Source organism: Sus scrofa, chromosome 4, assembly GCF_054392235.1.
Source record: "Sus scrofa isolate SSC_HxYL_T2T_F1_AM1 chromosome 4, Sscrofa_HxYL_maternal_Yorkshire_Landrace_v2.0, whole genome shotgun sequence".
Classification (NCBI taxonomy): domain Eukaryota; kingdom Metazoa; phylum Chordata; class Mammalia; order Artiodactyla; family Suidae; genus Sus; species Sus scrofa.
Genome location: NC_139386.1, coordinates 134141478 through 134161596, shown reverse-complemented (window position 1 = coordinate 134161596; position 20119 = coordinate 134141478). Strand labels below are relative to the sequence as shown.

General features: G+C 48.6%; 1 long non-coding RNA gene across 2 annotated transcripts in view; it reads left to right on the top strand.

Annotated features, from left to right (window-relative positions):
* The window catches only part of LOC106510248 (uncharacterized), a 46202-nt gene that overhangs the window by 21525 nt on the left and 4558 nt on the right, over positions 1–20119 (top strand). Inside the window, exons 4-6 of one of the 2 annotated variants that reach the window (XR_014844906.1) lie at positions 4331–4537; positions 7276–7360; positions 19369–19482. This is a non-coding gene — a long non-coding RNA (uncharacterized LOC106510248). Of the gene's footprint in view, positions 1–156; positions 3293–4330; positions 4538–7275; positions 7361–19368; positions 19483–20119 lie in introns of those variants that run through there. The other variant, XR_014844907.1, reaches the window with a different exon arrangement.

Sequence of the window (20119 nt, the reverse complement as noted above, 5' to 3'; positions counted from 1 at the left end):
CAATCAAGTTTATTCTCATCACATTCCTCTGGCATGCCCAACAGGCACGTGCGTTGTCAATGAAAACTATTTTCGAACTCACTGATGTTTTTTTGGCAAGAATCGGTTCTTTGAACCATTTCTTCTTAATCATCTATGATTTTTCACTTCTGACAGTGTTATCATCAGCTACGTGTTTAGAAAAGAGCCACGCTTCAACCTGAATTCAGTTTTAATCTGTTTCCTTCTTGAGAGTATAATCTGCGAAAAAATTGCCAACCTACTCACAACCGAATTTCAGATCTTCAACATGGTAGAGGGCGAGAAATGGAATTCTTGGAATTCTGCTGTCACCCTTATTCTGTGAGAGCGAATATACACCCACCTCGCCAGTCGTGTCACTGACCTTTCTCCCCCCTCTTTGCGGCTCATGGTTTTCTGTTTCTGCAGACATGGTTTGGCTTGTGGCCACATCCACATACGAACTCCACCACCTAATGCCTCCGTGGGGTCCTGCCTCCCAGACACTGTGGTTCTAAGATTGTATCTTCCCAGAGGTGCGGACTCAAACTACCTTCTACGCAGAAGTACTAAAAGCACATGCAGGAGTGGAGGCAGGGGGTCGGTGGATATTATTCCTACACACGGGGGGTGAGGGGGCAACGTCGGGCAGGGCTGCGTCTGGCTGTGAGCAGCCTGTGAGTCCGCAGGGGCACCTCGCTGGGCTGCAGCTTCCAGGGCGTTTAATCACAGCGTCACATCAGTTTCCTCCACCGAGAGCTGCCCAGCGCATGGAATCAGCTCCGCCTGTCAAGCCACCCCACCCGCTCCGCATTCAGGGGGCGAGCCCGGGAGCCAGGCCAGCACTGGGAAGAGCGACCGTCCTGGTGACCTCAGGCAGTGGTTCTTCCTGCAGCACCACACCGGCGTTACCTGGGCACTCCTCAGAAACGCCAATCCCTGGCCCACCTCTGTCTCCTGGGGACCCAGAGGTGGGCCCACAAGTTTGAGAATCCACGCTCTAGCTCAAATAGGTCAGAATCTTCCACTTTCTTTTGTTTTCCTCCACGTTTTTATATCCCTTTTGACTCCTCTAATATTTCCTCAACCATGGATTCCCTCTCCAAACACCTTTGAACGGTCCTTGGCCGAGGGCACAGCCATGAGGGCCGTGTGCGCCAAGGCTTCGCCACGGGCTCGGTGGCGGGGGCTTGATGTGCAGAGTTGCACAATTTCTGTGGCAGAGAGGCACCTCCTATGGCAGCATGCAGGCTGTTCCCACACGACATCTCTGAACGTCAAGGCAAGAGGAGGGGTGCCCAATCGCGCTCCAGAGGGGGCGGGAGTGGCATCAACAGCCTACAGTAGGGACCGATAACCCCGTGGGTATATGGAACTCACTGGGGACTGAGATCGGGTTTACGTGCAAAGCTGGAGTCCTTATTTGCAGGCCATTTACTGAATCATTGAGTACTTTTGATCATTCAGGCGGCTGAAATATTTAGTAGAGAGCCTCGAAGATCACTGGAAATATTCAAAATCAGTTTACAACCGGCATTTCGGGGATGGCACACATGTAATAGATTCAAAACCACAGCTGTCTCTGGTGCCCTTCCTTTCATGCCTGATCAAATTACTTTACTGGGGCGGATGTAAGACCCGAAACAACACGGACTTTGTCTTGTTCGGCATTATGTCGTTATTACTTACGCTCAGCTCTGCCCCCCAAATGCTTGTTAAATTGATAAACTAGTAGTTGGGGGGTAGTACTCAGGCTGCAGAGGAGGGGGCTTAAGCCACAGACCTGGCTTTCTCACAGTTCTGCAGGCCGGAAGTCCAAGGTCAAGGTGTCGCCGGGTTGTGTGTCTTCTGAGGCCTCTCTCCTCGGCTGGGGACGGCCACCTTCTTGCTGTTTCTGCGACCCAATCTCCAGTTCCTGCAAGGGCACCAGCGGGGTCAGGGCCATCCTAACAGCTTCATTTAATGTGACGTCTTGGGAGTCCCGATCCCCAAATTCTGAAGTACTAAGGGTCAGGTCCTTACCACGTGAGTTCGAGGGGATTCAATTCGGTCCAGAACACGTACAATCAGAGCTTTTCTGTCTTAAGGCTCGACTAGCTCAATTAAAAAAAAATCAAAGCCATATGCCATGGGTGTGGCCCCCAAAAGACAAACAAACAAACCAACAAGCGAACAAACAAATAAATAAAAATTTAAAAAACGTCAAAACCCAGAAGAAAACCTCCCAGTTGCAGATTCACAGTCTATCAGACTTTCTCCTCCCTACTCGCCTTGATCGATTCATCAGGAAGTGGATACAATCCCATCGAACGAGTGACGCACTGATTTGATGACTTGCTCCTCCCCCGTCTCCTCCTGACGCAGTCCTGGCACAGGAGCTTTGGTTCCCGCCAAATGAGTTAGAAGAACGGGCGAGACGGAAATGGAATTAGCATGCAGACAGAGGCCAACCAGTCCCTGGAACTTGATCACGTATATGTGTATGTGTGTATATTTATGTGTGTGGGGGCTGTGGAAATAAGGGCTGAGAATTTTATGCAGCACATCCTGGCATTTGAGGGAAGACACCTTTGAAGAGGTTCACCTGTGAAGTAAAGACTCAGCTCTCCCCTTTCTGCGATTATTTTTTGGATTCGATGACTATCAGAACCCCAGGAGGGAAATGCAAAGTCTGTCCAAAACCCCTTCGGAGTGTCTCTTTGCTGGGGAAGGACAGGCTCTAAAGAGCTGAAACTTTGGTTGTGAAATGGCCACAACCATGCCAGTAACTTCTCTCCCTGAAGCCCAGCTTCCGTTTTGTTCCCAGTTGGCAATTTGTCTTTTTTTTTTTTTTTTTTTTTTTTTAAGGGCTGCACCTACCGCATGTGGAAGTTCCCAGGCTAGCGGTCAAATTGGAGCCACAGTTGCCGGCCCACACCACAGCCACAGCCACAGCCACTCAGGATCCGAGCCGCGTTCGTGGCCTACACCACAGCTCAGGGCAACGCTGGCTCCCCGACCCACCACGTGAGGCCAGGGATCGAACCCCTGTCCTCACGGATACCGGTCGGGTTTGTTACCACTGAGCCACGATGGGAACTCCTGCACGTTGTCATCTTAAGTTCTGTGGTGACAGGAGTGAATCTTAACACAAGGTTTTAATTTTACACTCCGGGTTTTGTTCGATTAGGTGTAATTTTTCTGTTACCTTCTGGGATCATGATCAGACTTTTAAAAATTATTTATTTTATTGTTTTTTAAGTTAAGGTTCTCTTTTGATCAATAAAACTTTTTTTTTTTTTTTGTTAAGAAATCCTCAAAATAATTTCAACATGCCTCGAGGGCGTGTGTTCTTGTAATAACATAGCATGACTAGGTGGTTCTTGGCATCTAGCCTGGCTCCGTGAGGCATGCTGTTATTACACACATCCTGGTGTATGTCTTATTACGTAATTGTTCTTCTCGTTCAGAGATGCTGCTGAAAGCAATTACCTAAGTCATATTCATTTCACGGGGATCTAAAGGGTGGGAAGTAAAGATGAGCCAAACTCACAGGCACTGAGGTCCTACCTGTACCTTAGACATGGACCGTCCCATCTCTGGATGGGACACTGGGCTACGCTTCCCAAGCCTGAATTGGCCCCTTTGGCCTTCTTATCAACAGCCTGCTCCCTACCCCCAGCCAGCGAGCCACGGGGGCAGCACCTGTAATGTGTGGATTAAAATTTATGTTTGAAGTTTCTATACTGTTAAATTGAGGGATATAGGGTCATTCTCTGCCGAAACCCTACTCTATGTGTCCAGGAGTCTGACACATCCTAAGTACGTAAAATAAAGGCCACTAACTCCAGAAAGAAACGTGGGGGAGGACAAGGAGAATTGCTTGTGTTACACATGGCAGCTCCCAAGGTCAGAGCTGCCGAGAAAATACAAATGGGGCTTGCTGAGGGCCAGACTCTCCCAGAGCTTGTCTTTTTGGAATTAAACCCTCATTGATTTGCAGTGTTGTGCCAATTCCTGCTGTTCGGCATAGTGATCCGGTCCTGCATGTACACATTCTTTCTCTCATACTATCTTCCATCCGGGTCTACCCCGGGAGACGGGCTAGGGGTCCCTGTGCTGGACAGCAGGACCTCATTGCTTATCTATTCTCGATGTCGTAGTTCACATTCGCTAACCCCAAACTCTCCAGCTTCTACTGAAGGGTTTGGGCTCCGGGGTGGGGCTGTGAGGATGTGGGGCTTCTCCTGAGATGTGCCAGGGAGCCATGCAACAGGAGTCACTACTCATTTTCTTAGATGATTGACTTATTAATGAGAAGGCAACCTGCCTCTTTCCTCTTCTTCCAAAGCTCCTCAAATCCCAAGGGAGGTTCGGATGTCACTGAATTACTTGGCAGCTTCCTGTCAGGTTTGGAAAGAGCGGGCTGCCTTTCTGGATCATCAGGAGTCCCTAGACACCGGCGCCCTCGCTCGAGAATGCAGCCGAAGACACGCCCACCCATGCGCTTCTACCAGAGGGCACCCTGAGTCGTTTAAAAGAGAAATGAGGCAGCTTGGTAAGGCCGCACTCCCCAGATGCTTGGTCAGACGTGTCTGGATGTTGCTGGGAAGGTATTTTTAAGGGAAATGCACATCCAGGACAATAACCTTTGAGGGAAGCCACTTGCTCCCTGTGATGGTTAATTTCACGGGCCGCCCTGTGAGCAGGCCTCATCTGATGGGTTGAAAGCCTTAAGAGAAAGACAGACCTCCCTTGAGAAAAAGAGAACTCTGCCAGCAGATGGCCTTCAGACCTGCACGGCAGGGTCAACTCCTCCCTGGGTCTCTAGCCTGCTGGCCCATCCTGTAGAACGTGGGCTTGCTGGCCTCCATGACGGCATGAGCCAACTCCCAACGTCTGACGGAAGGAAGCGGGGGACGGCTGCATCTGGCATGGCAGCTGTGCTCCGAGGCTCTTTCCGCCCCCTCCCCACTCCAGCGAAGTCAGGGGGGAGACCACTCTGCCAAGTCAGAACTTGGAATCTTTGCCCTGAAACCCCAATCTTCTAACTCGAGAGTCAAAGCCCGCAGCATCACAAGGGCCCAGACAGAGGGAAGGAGGACCTGGGGACTTGGGGGCTCTGGGAAGAGACGCCCACAGCCTTTCTCAGGATCCGAGACGTCCGCGGGCCTGCCAGCACCCAGCGTCAGACTCGTTGGCTCAGCGAAGTGCCTTGGTGGGGTTCAAAGCCCTGTCACCAGCAGCAGCAGCAGCAGCAGCAGCAGCTCCCCACGCTGTGGCCTGGAGAGGCTGAAGACCACTTTTCAGCCTGATGTGATTTCTAACAGCTGAGATATTAACACACTGAAAAACGGGGTTTATAATGGAAATGCTGACAGACTATTAACTATAGCAGCCCTGCACTAATAAATGGAATGCCTGTCATAGTCCCTAGGTCATAAATATGCAAATACCAGACTGGGATCTGCTCCAAAGGAAGTCTCTATAATGTTAAGGGACCCTCCCGGTACCGAGCCCCCCAGCCAGCCTGTTGCTCTGCTCTCGCGCCTTGGATGGAAAGCATCGGAAACTGGCACATGTAAAGGTGAAACTGCCACTAAACTCTGGGCTCGGGTTCCAGCTCCTTCACATTCACGCATTTTAGTGACGTTTTCATTTTTTTTCCCGGGGGTGGAAGCTGAGCGGGGGCAAAATCATCCCTGGTTTCTGCCCCCCCCTCCCGCCCCCCACATTATTTCCACATGTCCCAGGTCTGCCTGGCCAAAATTCATGGACCGCCTCAAGGACAAACAGGCCATCTATGCTGAATTATAAATTTGACTTTTATCCAGTTTTCCGCTTTTTGGACCAAATGGGCAGCACATCCAGTGACTTCATATTGAATAACCTAGATGTCATTTGTCCTCTGTCTTTGAGCACAGAGTAAAGAGTTGGATGGCTAGCAGTTTTGCAGATTTTTTTCCCCTTAATTATTTTAAGCTATTCAGCCTGGTATCCGAACTATTGATGTGGAGCCAAACTGCCAGCAGGGGAGAGAGAGCTGTCCAATCCAGGAGCTAAATGAGTCACCAAGAGGCAATCTGTTTTTCCCCTGCTGCTGGCGTTTCCTCCGCTGCCGCGGTCACACCAGAGCCGCAAGCCGGCCTCGTGGGTCTCTGGCCTCCGTCTCCACCCTGCGTGCTCTCCCGAGGCTGTGGAGTCTGCGGAGGCTGCGGAGGCTGCGGATGCTGCGAGCCCACTGGCCGCGCAACCCAGAGCTTCCATCACCTTGCAGATGACGATGGAGATGGCTCGGCCTGGCTAGTTTGCCTCCCCTGGCCCGCAGCAGGCATCTGGAGAGCCCGGCAGGACGCGGCAGCCACTGCGTTAGGGGATGTCCCCTGGCCTCGGCTTCCCGCACCCAGGGCCTGCACCTCTTCCAGCTCCTAAGGGGTCCAAAGGGGGTCCTTGGAAACAGAAGGCTTCAATTGGTCAGAGAAAAACGTAAAAAAGAGATGGATTGAAAGGGGGGTATGATTCTGCTGGGGAAGGTGGCGGGAGGCCCTACAGCGGCCCAAGGAGTGGTGGCCCTTTAAGCATGGGGAGAAAACTCAGGGTCTGAATAGTGTTATTACTATTGCTATTATTTTTCAGTTGAAACACTTCATTTCCAACAATATTTATGACAACGTCAAGTCCCTGAATTCTTCCTGGTAGGATCAGTATTTAATTACACAAAAATATGCTGCTAACTTAGGTAGGACTCCCCATAAGAGTAAGATGGCCAGTATTTCATGGCAAATGATTCAATGAGCTGACACAGCTCTACCCTGAACTTGCCATCAGGACAGACCTTGCGTGCAGGTGCCTTGAGGACTGTGGCTAATCGGAAGCGGTAGGAGCCTTACCGCTTGGAGGCTTCAACACCGCCAGGAGCCGTGTTCTCTGCAAATGTGGAGAAGAATTGATGCAGAATTCAGGAAAACAACCACATAACATTCTATTGTACTCAGAACTGCCCTGGGAGTGCTTGGGAATTTGGAGAATGCAGGATTCCTTGAGAAATAAAGCAAGAGACAGGAAGAGTAGAGAAAAGGATCAATTAACTGATTTACTGTCATGTTCAGATAAAACTGTCTGAGAAAAACCTCAAACCGGGCAGAGGGTTTGGTTTTGGTTTTGGTTTGTTTGCCTTTTTCATTATAAAGTCTCTGAGGAAGGAAAATCTTGTTCTCCATGGAGCAGTCAGTTCTATTTCCGACAAATCTCACTTTTTTACATATTTGTGTGGCTTTCTGGTCTCCCTTTTCTCAGCCTGGAAGACGACTGGGGCAGTTGGAGAGAAGAGTCAGATTTCTGAAACACAGAAAGATTCCTCACTGAAGCCAGGCTTGTCCTGGTGAGTCGCTTTTCTTTTCTTTTCCCTCTGCGGTCACGTGTGATGGAGTCACCTGCTTCATGGAGGTTGTGCAGTGGGTTTCTGGATTCCAGGTCTTCCCAGGAAATTCTGGGAAAAGTGCCCCCACATATTAGTCACAAGTAATTAACTGAAAAATAAAGGCCCCTCTTTCTCTTCACATTTTGAACCGCAGATCGGCTAATACCAAGCATGAAACGCTAGTTTTCGGAACATTGGGACAAAGCATCTTCTGCAGGATGCCATAAAATGTTGCTCCAGATGAAACTCAGCTACAGTTACCCTGCTTTCCGAAAGCAGGCATCTCCCTGAAAAGAAATTTACATGAAAACAGTCCCATTGTTTGAGAACTTATGCAAATGCTCTGCAAAGGGGTTTGATGGTGATTTCAAAAATCAAATCTTCATCATGGCCTCAGAGATGGCCTGGGAAACTTGGTTACCTCTAAAGACTCCGCTGCTTTTTTTTAACGTGTGCAATGTTGAGTTGTTTTAATGTTTTTTTCCCCATGTGCTCCCAACTTCTTCCTGGGCTTCAAAGCCTTCTGTAATGAATGTCCTACAGAGCATCTAGTGCTTTTTGGCTTAACATTTATGAGCTTCACTCATTACTAGTTAAGAAAATGGAAGATAACAACCACAAAAACTGACACAGCTCCAAGTGTTTTGAACAACGTAAAATGTCTCTCCTGTGGGTGTAGCTTTTAGGGGCCACCTTGGGACCCCTAGCACTCGAGCAGCACAAGATGAAGCCCTAAGTGTCTCAAATTGTGCTGATCACCACTCCACTCCCTGGCACCATAGGAATCTGAATGTAGCCATTTCCACGTGTTCCATCGATGGACCACCTGGACCGGGGACCTGATTTCCGTGGGAGGACAGGGAGGGGATGGGTGACCAATAGGGTGTTGGTCCAAGGGCTGTGACATTTCCCTTTGATTTTCCCTTTTTTTGAGTTCTTTTGCATTTACTACCTAGCGTCTGCCTGGCTTTAGTTCCTTCAGTTTCTTTTCGTCTTCTTTTCCTCCTAATTCGCTGTGGAAGATGATCAAAGTATGCAGTTTCTTCTACCCCAGAGGTTGCCTCATTCCTGCAGGCACAAAAGAGATTGGTTTTCAAGCACCCGTGTTTGAACACCAGGAATTCCTTTCATGATCATGCCAGACAACGTAGACTTTGGAATCAGACACTGTGGTTCCAGCTCTGCCATTTAGAGCCTTGACATTTTGGACAAGTCATTTTGACATTTTTAAGCTTCTGTTTCCTATTCGGTAAACAGAATCAGCATCACCCTATCTCATCTGTCAAAACAAACAAACAAAATTGGGCAAACCATCATTTATGTACTTTCAACTTATATATATCTGAGTATATATTTATTTTTTATACAGAAACCATTGTACTATATATTATGTAAATTGCAAAATACCCAAAAACAGAAATTAGGAGTTCCCACTGTAGCTCAGCAGGTTAAGAATCCTACATAGTATCCATGATGATTTGGGTTTGATCCTTGGCCCTGATCAGTGAGTTAAGGATCCGGTGTTGCCATGAGCTGTGGTATAGGTCACAGATGCAGATTGGATCTGGCATGGCTGTGGTTGCAGTATAGGCTGGCAGCTGCAACTCTGTTTTGATCTCTAGCCTGGGAACTTCCAGATGCCACAGGTGCAGCTGAAAAAAAAAAAAAGAAAAAGAAAAGCAAAGAAAGGAAATTAAATAATAAAATTATAAAATAAAGAGAAATAAATGTTTAAATAATTCTTTTTGTCATGCACAACTCATGGGGTACATGACCCCACCATGGGGAAATGTAGTATACGTATCATGCTTAATGAAGCCACATCCTCCTGAAACCAACTTTCCCTGACTAACCTCTCTATCCAAAACTTACTCCCTTTCCCATCCCACCCATGTTCCCCTCAGGATTGAGGCATGTCAAAGAAAAGAGGGGATTGAAACCGAGCAGGAAACTGCATGGCCCCTTTGCATACAAAACCCCTCCAAGCCCCCCCATTTCTTGCTTGTAGAAAAAGGCTTTAGTCTTATAGGCCTGCCCTGAGTTCCAAAGAGCAAATTTAAGCAGTTACTAATTAGGGAAGTGAGAGAATGCAGAGACAAAGGAAATGCATTTAAACAAGATAGGCTGAACCACAGCTCATCAATAAAATAGAGTCCTAGCTCCTCCTCTGGGGATCTACTTAACAATCTACTGCATATCTTTGAACTGTCCTGCAGAAACCACCCCCCAACCAGGTGGAGGGTGGTAACTACATACTGATCACAAGCATGTAGACCCCAGGCTGGTTGGAACCAGAATGTTGATAATTAATTTCCCAAAACACTGTTACCTTGCCACCAAAGGATCACAAGAGAGTTAGGTACTCTGCAACCCTTACCCCCAAATTTGCCTTTAAAAACCCTTCCCTGAAAGCCTTAGGGGAGTTTGGGTCTTTTGAGCGCCAGCTGCCCATTCTCCTCGCTTGATACCCTGCAGATAAATGCTGTACTTTCCTTCACCACAACCCAGTGTCTGTAGGTTGGCTTTTCTGTGTGGCAGGTGAGTGAACCCAAGTTCAGTGTGGTCACCTTAGGATGCTGCCCAACATGAAGCAATACTCACTGCATGCTACATATTATTTATTTATTTATTTTGTCTAATAAAAGTCTGATTGAAATGAAGAACCTTTCCACCTCATATTAGCTGCTTTTCTGACATGACTTTGTTCTCCTGTAAGGATCAGAGAATGGCTGAGTTCTAAATCAGGCTCTTCCAATGGAGAAGTCTCCTTGCATAATCCTGGCCAGCATTTTCTTCTACTAAGAGAAGAATTAGACAACTACTTTTGATTGCACCTTATTTCCAAGAAAGACTGGTGGCTTCTCTCTTCAGATGGGGAGTGACAACTGCACAGTGGCTTCCTCTGGTGTGAGGCTGTGGTGGTGTTGCCTCCTTGATGAATGAAAACTGTCTCATAAGAAACTGTGCAAATGGGGAAGAGAATGGGGGAGGACAGATTCAAAATTGGAGGCAAACATGAAAGTCTTTGTCCTTTTCCTAATTATCCTTTCAGTGTAATCAGTACTGCCCTTGGTGCTACTTACCATGTATGGTAGGTAAGACACACTGATTTTGAATTTTATTGTCATGACCTTGAGTATGAAGCTAGAAATTGGTCTAAATACCCTTGGTATTGATGCTTCTAAGTTCACACTCATTTGTTATTCCTAAGCATTGTTGCTTACACTGAATATCTTCTGTGTTGGGCCCTGTGCCAGGCTCCATTTTGGGTATGAGTTTGTCTTTTTTTTTTGGCTGCCCCTTGGCATCAGGAGTTCCCAGGTCAAGGATCAGATCCGAACCATAGCTGCAACCCAAGCCACAGCTGCAGCAATGCCAGATCCTTAACCCACTAAGCCGGTCAGGCCTGGGGTTAAACCTACATCCCAGCACTTCTAAGACACTACTGATCCTGTTATACCACACCAGGAACTCTGAGTTTGCCTTTTGAGCAAAGACAAACAAGCCAAAGGAACTGATGGAGGTGAGCACACTAAAGAGCTCAGACTCCATTCAGGAACTTGGGATGTGCCGATGAGTGTGATATGAACCAAGTAGTAACTGACCTCACACTTTTAAAGTGTGAGCACCCATCTTTCTCCTTGGAAATTCTTCTATTACCTACAATGTAAAACTTTGACCAAAAAATCTTACAACACGATATTGAAAAAATCAAGGAATTAAAAGCAGAGTAGGAATTTGCATGCTTCTCAACAAAAGTACACAGTAAGTATTTTAACTCGGTTTTCATTATTCTGGATACACTGGGTATCCAGGCTTAGAGATTTCCTTTGTGTTCAGCCTTTTTTGGTTGGCTTTGCTCTTCTCGAGGCATAAAACCCTGATGTAGACAGTGGGTGGCGCACATGTGTGTGTGTGTGTGTGTGTGTGTGTGTGTGTGTGTGTGTGTGTGTGTTAGACATCCTGGGTTTCACCAATATCTGGCTCTCCTCTTATTTTCCACATGGGGAAGACCCCATTTCCTGGAACTTACAGGGACCAGTAACATCTGCTCTAGAAGTGGGATGGTGTCTGTTCTGAGACCCAGCATAGAAGGATACTGATGAGATCTCCTTGTCTCCTCTTTCTTCTGTGTGGAGACATGGCCAGGTGGTGTAACCACCTTCAACCTGGCCCCTGAGTCACCATAGGAGCAGAGCATCTTAATACTCTGTGATGAATATTAACTAGAACGAAAAAGATACACCTTTGTCTTGATAATCTATTGGAATTTCAGGGCTAATTTATTACCTCAGCAGAACCCATTCTATTCTCAGAGTTATGGAGTTTTATGTTTTTGTTTTTCCTGGAAGAAGAGGGGATGTCTAGATCTTTCTCCAAAGATGTTCTATTCTGAGGCATTTCAAAGTATCAGGGTTTGAAGCTGTCAGGGACTGAAGCGAGAGCAGCTTTTGAAAGCATCCAGGAAAAGGACTCAAATATCTGGAATTAAAATAAATGTCTTCCTGGCCACGTTTGCACCATCAGAACCACAGAGTGATTCTTCAAGGGATTCCTCTATGGAATTTGAACTGTGACGAGACTTTTCCTTTATTAATAAAGAGGAACAAAGTCCAGATGTCCATTCAGGCTTTTAACCGTGAGGAATAAAGGGTGGTTTTTCATATGAGGTTTTTAAGATCTAAAAAATAGTTTGTATGATGAAAATCTCTAGGAATGATGACCATTCAGTTTTCTTAGAAAGAGGGAACCACAAATAGAAGCAAATAGAACTTGTCTTAAGCTGGTCCCAAGGGAAAAATAACGTTTGGGGCAAAAACTTCCACTACGAGTGTGTCAAGACACTCCTAGTATAGACTTTTCCTTCGTAGAGCTAATGCGCCATCACACAAGGTGAAATCATCATTGCCAACTGCTAATTAAGAGACGTCATGGGATAAAGCCCCCAGGAGTGGAGGCTGTAAAAACACCCTGAGTTTGAAAGGTGGTGGCATTTCTCAGCCCCCAAAAGGCCAGGGAGCCGTGGCAGCAAGGTAGGATCTGAGGCGGAATTTTGATCTGTGAGGCCCTTTTAAATGCACTTTTAAGGCTGCTTTCTCCCTAATCTTACACCCTCGACCTTTCAGTCTGATGGTCCTCAGTGGTATTAGATTAGATGATTAGTTACGACACAACTGTCTCCAGTAAATAGGTAATCATGTCACACACGGCCCTCAGCTTTTCCAGGCCATGTTCCTGTGACACAGGGAGGACACTCCGTCTGCTTGGAGTGGGGGTGTTTGACCCCTCCCGTGGGCAGAAGATGCACAGGGTCTCCCTGTTCTCCCACTGAGGTGGACAAATGAAGGGCAGTCAGGAAAATGCAAGTATCAGTGATCCATCTGATGTCTTCTTAAGTGGGTGCTGGCTGTGCTTCTGGTAGACAGCTGTAGACCTCAAAGACCAGGCATTCCTATTACATCCGTGTCCCCGTCATAACCGCAGGAAGTACATCAACCAGCATCCTCTCTGCAACACGCGGGGTGTGATCAGCTCAAGGTAGGTACTCCCCAGCCTGTGGATGGGATGCTTGAGACAGGCTATAGTTCTGTTCCGCGGCCAAAAGCACACAAGAGGGGACGTTTCAGTCTCTCTTGGTTTTGGCAAATTTTGCCTTGTCATGAAAGGGTGGGGACAGAGAGAGGAGGAAGATGAGGGGGAAAGACAGGACCTGGCATGTTTGGGTTCCTTAATATGTGCCAAGAACCGTGCCAGGCGTAGTACAGACACAGACGCACTGAATCATCCCCACATGGAAATAAGGTTTGTATTATTCGTCCTCACTTTGCAGCTTAGGAACGGGAGGCTCAGAAAAGTTGAAGTTGCCCAAGATCAAACAAAGTAGTTGGACTGGGATTTGAACTTGGATCTGTTTGGCTTCAAAACACTAGTTCCTTCCTATGTCCACATCATGGTCGTCTTATGATGCGCTTAGTGTGGTGGGGGGGGGGGTGCTCCACCTGTTATGGAGGGGACGGCAGGCAGGAACATCCATGTGTCAGTGATCCATGTGATGTCCTCCGAAGCGGGTGCTGGCTGTGTTTCTGGCAGCGCGCTGTGGAAACTCCGGAGATGTGCGCAGACGCTACTACAGACCCTCCAATTAGAGGTCAAGGCAAAGCAACACACTTTAAACCATCCCCGAATGGCGTCCTATGAATGGCAAATCTAAACGTCTACGACGGTGAGATTAGAATGGCCTGGTGTTGGTCACCGGAACCCAGGGACTGGGATCTTGTAGCGTAGCCAAGATTTGGGTAGAAAGGGCACGCCAGGCAGTCCCCGTCGTGGCACAGCAGAAATGAATCCGACCAGGAACCATGAGGCTGTGGGTTCCATCCCTGGCCTCGCTCAGTGGGTTAAGGATCTGGCGTTGCCAGAGCTGTGGTGAGGGCCATAGATGCAGCTCGGATCCCGCGTTGCCGTGGCTGTGGAGTAGGCCGGCAGCTGTAGTGCCAATTAGAGCCCTAGCCTGGGAACCTCCATATGCCATCGGTGAGGACCTAAAAAAAGCAAAAAGAAAAAAAGAAAAAGGAAGGGCCCTCCAGGTACAAGGTAGGCCTGACTTGAACCAAGGCCTGGTGCTCCTGTGCAGAGGGGAGCGGAGCCCGGGCGGGGGGCTGATTGCCTCCCCCCCAACCCCTGCCTCCCTCCCGGTGAAAAGTGAGAATATGAAGTCTCGGAAGTCAGGCAGCAGTGATGGCCTTTGGTTTGGGCACCTGACCTAAAGGCGGGGCGGGGGTGGGGTTTCTACTGCAGCAAATGTGGGACCCAGAAAAAGATCTCATTTCAGGGAATCCGAGCTACGTCTAGACAAGTTGACGATTTTAAAAATGAATAGCTATAGTGAGTTGAGGTGGATTTCAGGATTTGGACGTGCACGTGGAAAGAGGCTGACAGTCACATAGGTTCAACATCTACCTGCTGGAGGCAGCGTCCCTACATGTCGGGGTGAACAACGGCCTCATAAACTCTCGCGGATTTACCAGGTCTGCCTGGAAGCCAGAGGCGGGATTTGGGGAGTGAAACGACCCCCTTGACTGGGTTCGCCCTGAGCTCTCCTAGGGCCTCGATGTGTGATTTCAGTCTCTGGTTGATCACATAAAATTCACTTTTGAAGCCTCTTGACTGATGCTTAGTGATTTGCAGGCCTTCTGACCAGCTTCCAGTGCGTCAACTCACCCTCGCTGCCTGGATCTGCTACCACCTCAGAGGGGGTGGAGCAGAGGAAGGCGCACACACACACACACACACACACACACACACACACACGTTCTTACAGCACCAGAGGATTCTGTGCACTTAACACACAGCCAAAACAATGGTTCGTGTTCTCATCACACCACACCACTCCTGCTGACAGGCAAAGACTATAAACCACATGACACTCGACAGTCCCAAGATCAGGAGCCAGGCCCAAAGCAGGACTCAGCCCTCTAGGCATTAGCTATCTCTCCTGGTCATGACAGCACTGTATTTATTTATTTATTGTGCGATCCCTGACAAATAACGTTACGTTACACTAGTTTTGGGTGTGTGACATCATGATTCGACATTTGTGTACGTCGTGAAATGATGAGCACCTGAGGCTAGTTGACCTCGGTCCCCTTCCGTAGTTGCCATTGTTTTTGTCTTGTGATGCGAGCTTCTAAGAGCTGCTCTTTTAGCAGCGTGCAAAAGTGCAATCCAGCGTTGTTGACTAGAGTGGCTGGGCTGTCCTTTCCCCCCCGGGCCGCCCTCCTTTGAACTCGGATAAACACACAGCCCCTCCCCACCAGCACCCCCAACACCTTGGTGGACCGAGTGCTCTGTATTTCCTAGGAGATGCCTGCAGATGTTGCAGTGCGTTTCCAAAAATAAACGCACACACCGTTCCCCTCGGATCGGGGCAGGACCAAGGAGAAACGCGGGTCCTCCTGGGGAACAGGATGCGCGCCAGGACGGATCACGCCCGTTTCCACAAACACCGCGCAGCCTCGTGGGCTCCGAATCCTACAGAGTCGACCTGGCATATTTACGGGGCTCAGCCCCACACTGGAGCCTCAGGACCACTTACGGTGTGGGGAGCAGGTTCCCATCCTGACAAATAGCATAATTAGGTGTAATGTCTGAGGTGCGGGTGTGAGCTGCGGCTTTGAACACTGCGTGAGCCTGTGGCAGCCCTTCTGCGTGGGGGCTGCCCAGGCTGCTCCTGAACCCAGACGCCGCGGGGCCGCCCGCAGCTACAGCTCCGAGCCGGTTTATTGATATGGTCCTTGTTGGCCGTGCAGCCCGTGTGCACACAAACAACGTGATTCTTATCTCCCCGGAAAGTTTAATTCATTAGCAATTAAAAGCTGGTGCAGAAAGAGGGCCAGGCACGGGGAGCGTCGCCCTAGCACAGCGACCTGGGTCAAAGAGATTTGTGGGGCCAACTCTTAGCGACAACAGCCCCGTGATGCCTGCCAAACTGGTCTCATAAGCGTTTACTCAGGGAAGGCTGAGCCCGTGTAATTGAACGAGACCATGTCGCCAACAATCTCTTCAAAACACCCTGTTGAAACTTGCTGTCTTCAGCCTCTTGCCAGAGCCATTCTCACCTCCACCCCCGTCTGGCTGGTGTTTCGGGGCCTCCGGGCGGGTCGAGGCTGAGGAGGAGGAGAGGGCTCAGCTCAGGATGGGGAGCGGCTGGTCCCCCCCAATGAGGGGGGCGTCCCGAAGGCCGCGTTGTCTTCGGAACATCCACGGGCCGGGCCGTGTCCTTTGTCATCTCAAGCTCAGGGAACTCCAGAACCACGAGACTGGACGGTTCTATCAAAAAGTCAGGCTCAAGGCCGGGGGCGGGTCATGGTGCTGGAAACTGCGGGGGGGGAGGGAGGATGTGGGGTGGGGGTGAGGGTGTATAGCCCTGTGTGTACTTTCTGCTCCGTTTTTCTATAAGCCTAAAACAGCTCCAAGTCGTAAGTCGACTGTATAGGAGAGGTCACATCACCCATGGTTCTCAGGGGTGAGAAGCCAAGAGTGATGGGAAAAGGCTTTGTCTTCCTCTCCGTAGGAGACAGCGGGAGGAAGCCCACGGATTTGGGGGCTCCACCCAGGACGGAGAATTGGAAAGACACACCCCTGCTGCGGGCTTTGGTGGCCCAGGGCGGGGGTGGAAAGTGAGACTTTTCCCAGCGGAGAGGGGCCACTGGGCTCGGCCACTTGAGCTCTGCCTGATCTTTGCAGCAAACAATAAGATGTGTCTGTTTGGTCCTGCACGGGTCCACGTGTGACTTGATGAAATGTGTCGCTTTTGCACGCTCAGCTTTATGTAGGTCAGCCTCAGTGCTGGAGAAAGCATTTGTACGAAAGACCATAAGCAGTTTTGGAAAGAGGATGGATCTGACATCAGAAGGTGACTATTGCCATAGCGTGTCTTCGGCGAAAGGGGTCTTCAGTTGTCCTCAGCTACCAACCCTGTCTGCCCCTCGGTGAGCAGGAAAGAGTTAAATAATAAGAGTTAAATAATAAAGCCCCAGCCCGGCTGGTCGTGGAAGTTTTAATCCCAGCTGCTGCCCCTGGGGGTGAGAGAAAGAGATATTTGATAGTCCGAAAGCACAGCACAAATACAGGGTAAATTACTTCCATGTAATTGGGGAGATTATTTCAAGTAGATTGCAACGTGGAAATGGATTGCTTCTTTTCAAAACTGAGGGTGACTCGTGCATCTCCCATGGTGGCTTCAAGGTGGCACCGAGGACGGAGCAGCGCCTGGCTTTCAAGGGCAGCCACAGCTAGTTTATTTTATAAAGTAAAGGTACATGTCTTTGACCCTCACATTACTCAGATCTGTGCAGTAGTTCATAGGAACAGAAATATGGGCAGACCTAGAAATACAACCCACAGAAACATACCACCTTAAAATTCTGAACCCGGAGTCCTTACAGACAGAAAACAGAAAACCCTTTGCAATTAATATAATTGTCCTCATTCAAGGAAATGGTCAATTTGACCTGAAATGGTGTGGAAAAGCATGAGAGGAGAGCTGCGTGAGACAACTCGAAGAATTATTATAAAGTTTCTCATACAACGAGCCGGGTTTCCCAGCAACTCCCATGCTTGGGTTCGAGCACCCTTTCTTCAGCCCGGTGTGAATACGCTGCAATCCTGTGTCTGTCTAAGATCGTCTCCTCCTAATATTTGTTTTAAGTGTGCGGGCTCCAGAATGAGAGAAGCCTTGTTGAGACCCATGGCTCCCTCCATCTGTCACCTCTCTGACTTTGGGCAAATTGCCTGGCCTCTCCTAGCCTTTATTGTCTTGTTTGCGAAATGGGGTAATAATAGTACTTACTTCACAGGCCAGACGTTGTGAGAAGCTGATGAGAAAATGCATGGAAAGCCTTTGTCACTTAGCGCTGTTTACGCCTACGATGATAATCCCCCGAAACACATTATGTCTCACAAGGCAGGATGCTTAGCTTCCTCACCACCGTTCTGTTTTTAAGTCCATTCAGTGTGTAGTGTTTGGAATCGAGCGACACGCTCCAGAGAGGGCCTGATAGGACAAAATAGACCATCATCTCCTTCATTCTAGGGTCTATACTTCTATTGATACAACCAATTAGAGTATTACATTTTCCTGTTTTTTTTGGCGGGGGGGGTGTGGAGATGGCAGGCCATTCAAACTGCTCAGTAAACCCTCTGCTTCTCTGTTGTACTTTGGCAGTTTTGGGCCCTGGGGCTGGACCTTGCATTTATCTCACTACATGTGGTCTATTAAATGTTAGTTTTTCTTTCAACTTATGCAATACATTTGTTTATTTATTCATTCATTCGAGAAGGTTTCAAAAATATATCTATCATGGACCAGGCTCAGTGCCTTTTTTTTTTTTTTTTTTTTTTTGCCATATTCTGAGATTTTAAAATTCATTGACATGTTGGTAGTGCACAATTCATACATCTTTCTACAAATTGTTGTGTAATGTGTTGGCTACAACAGGGCTAAGGACACAGCCCTATGAAATGTCTTTAGAAACTCCCCTTAAGGCTGATCAGTGGTTTAATCCTTATCAGTTCATCTTATTGTGATATCATTGGGTACAAATTATTTTTCAACTTGACCAGTGGGAAATCTTGCGACCTTCTCAGAATTCTTGTGCGAGTCAAGATTCACTAGGTCCATCTAGTCCCTGAATTCAGTATTCTTATCAAAATATGATTAATCTGATGTGATTTCAAAGTGAAATGAGTCTGGCTTGGTTTCTAAGTGGCTCAGAAGCCATATTTTCATAGCCCACTCTAAAATGTTGAAGGATTTAAATAACAACCAACATCGTGCCTAAACCACGACAGCTCTCTGTGTCAGAGGCTCGTCCCCAACAGGGAGTGGGCAGGATGCTGGGGAGAGGGCTGGGCAGAGGGGCAGGTGACCAGTCTGCCCTCCAGTCCAGCCGCCCCTTGAGGGTGGAGTGTTCCCTTGTGTTTAGTTAGCTTTTTATGCGCATTGTCCCCTCGGGCTCGGGGGTGGGCCTTCTGGTCTGTGTCGAGATTCCAATCACAGTGCCTGACACTGATCACAGGTGATCCTTAATAGCTTTTTAAATTGACACCCACAAGGTTTATCTGTGAACCTAATGCCTGACCTATTACTGTTAGAGAGAAAAGATACTGCCCCCTTTCAGTCCAGGACATGGCAAATAGAGAAGCTGTCTGGAGGTCTCTGAGCACCCTGGAAAGGTTTATGGAGGCTTGGGAGCCATGCACCCTTACATTCTAGGAAGGTCCCAAATGATGAGCAGCAGAGCCTAAAGCGTGAGAGGTAGTGAAATGATTTTCTCAAAATATGGGGAAATTGATCATTTTGTTCCTCATGTGTCTTTTCTGGGGTTTTGGAGAACGAGGGGAAAATTGCACGTTAAAAAATCCTTGTCCCATTCTGCCAAGACTTTCTCTTCCTTAAACTGGTTCAGGGTTGGAGATGGCTTCCGTGGAGCTCTCGAAGGCGAGCTGTCCCTGTCCACGTGTTTCCCTCCCGGGTCCAGCGCAACGCCGCGGCGAGGAGGAGCTCCAGAGACATTTGCCGGGTGAGTAAGTGCTATTTGTGAGAGCGCTTTGCAGCCTGTGAAAGCAGGCACAAGGGGGGAGATGGTGAGGATGATGGTTTAGGAGGCTCAGAAGCTGAAGTGGAACCTTTGTCTTAAGGTCCTACACACTCTCACGCACACACTCACACACTCACCCCCACACACCCACACACAAACATTCTCCTTTTGAATAATGCCCACTTTCTTTTTTCAATAGGAGAGGTATTGGGACACTGGGTGCTTTTTAAAATTGAAATTGAAATGTGCTTTTGCCCACTTTTTTTTTTTTTTTTCTTTTTTGGCCACCCGATGGCATATGGAGTTCCTGGGCCAGGGGTCAGATCTGCGCTGCTGTTGGGACCTGCGCCACAGCTGTGGCACGCAGGCTCCTTTAACCCACTGTGCCGGGTGGGGCTCGAACCTGCGTCCCAATGCTCCAGAGACGCAGCCAGTCCTGGCGTGCCACAGCAGGAATGTCCCGGCCCGCTTTCTGTAACTGGCTGCTCCATTTGCTCTTCGGGCTTCTGTTGGCAACCACATGTGTGTGAACTGAATATTTCCGTCCCCGGTGACCCTCCCACGCCCCCACCTCACCCATCTTTAGTCTCACCTCCTGTCTTGATTTTACGACTATTAG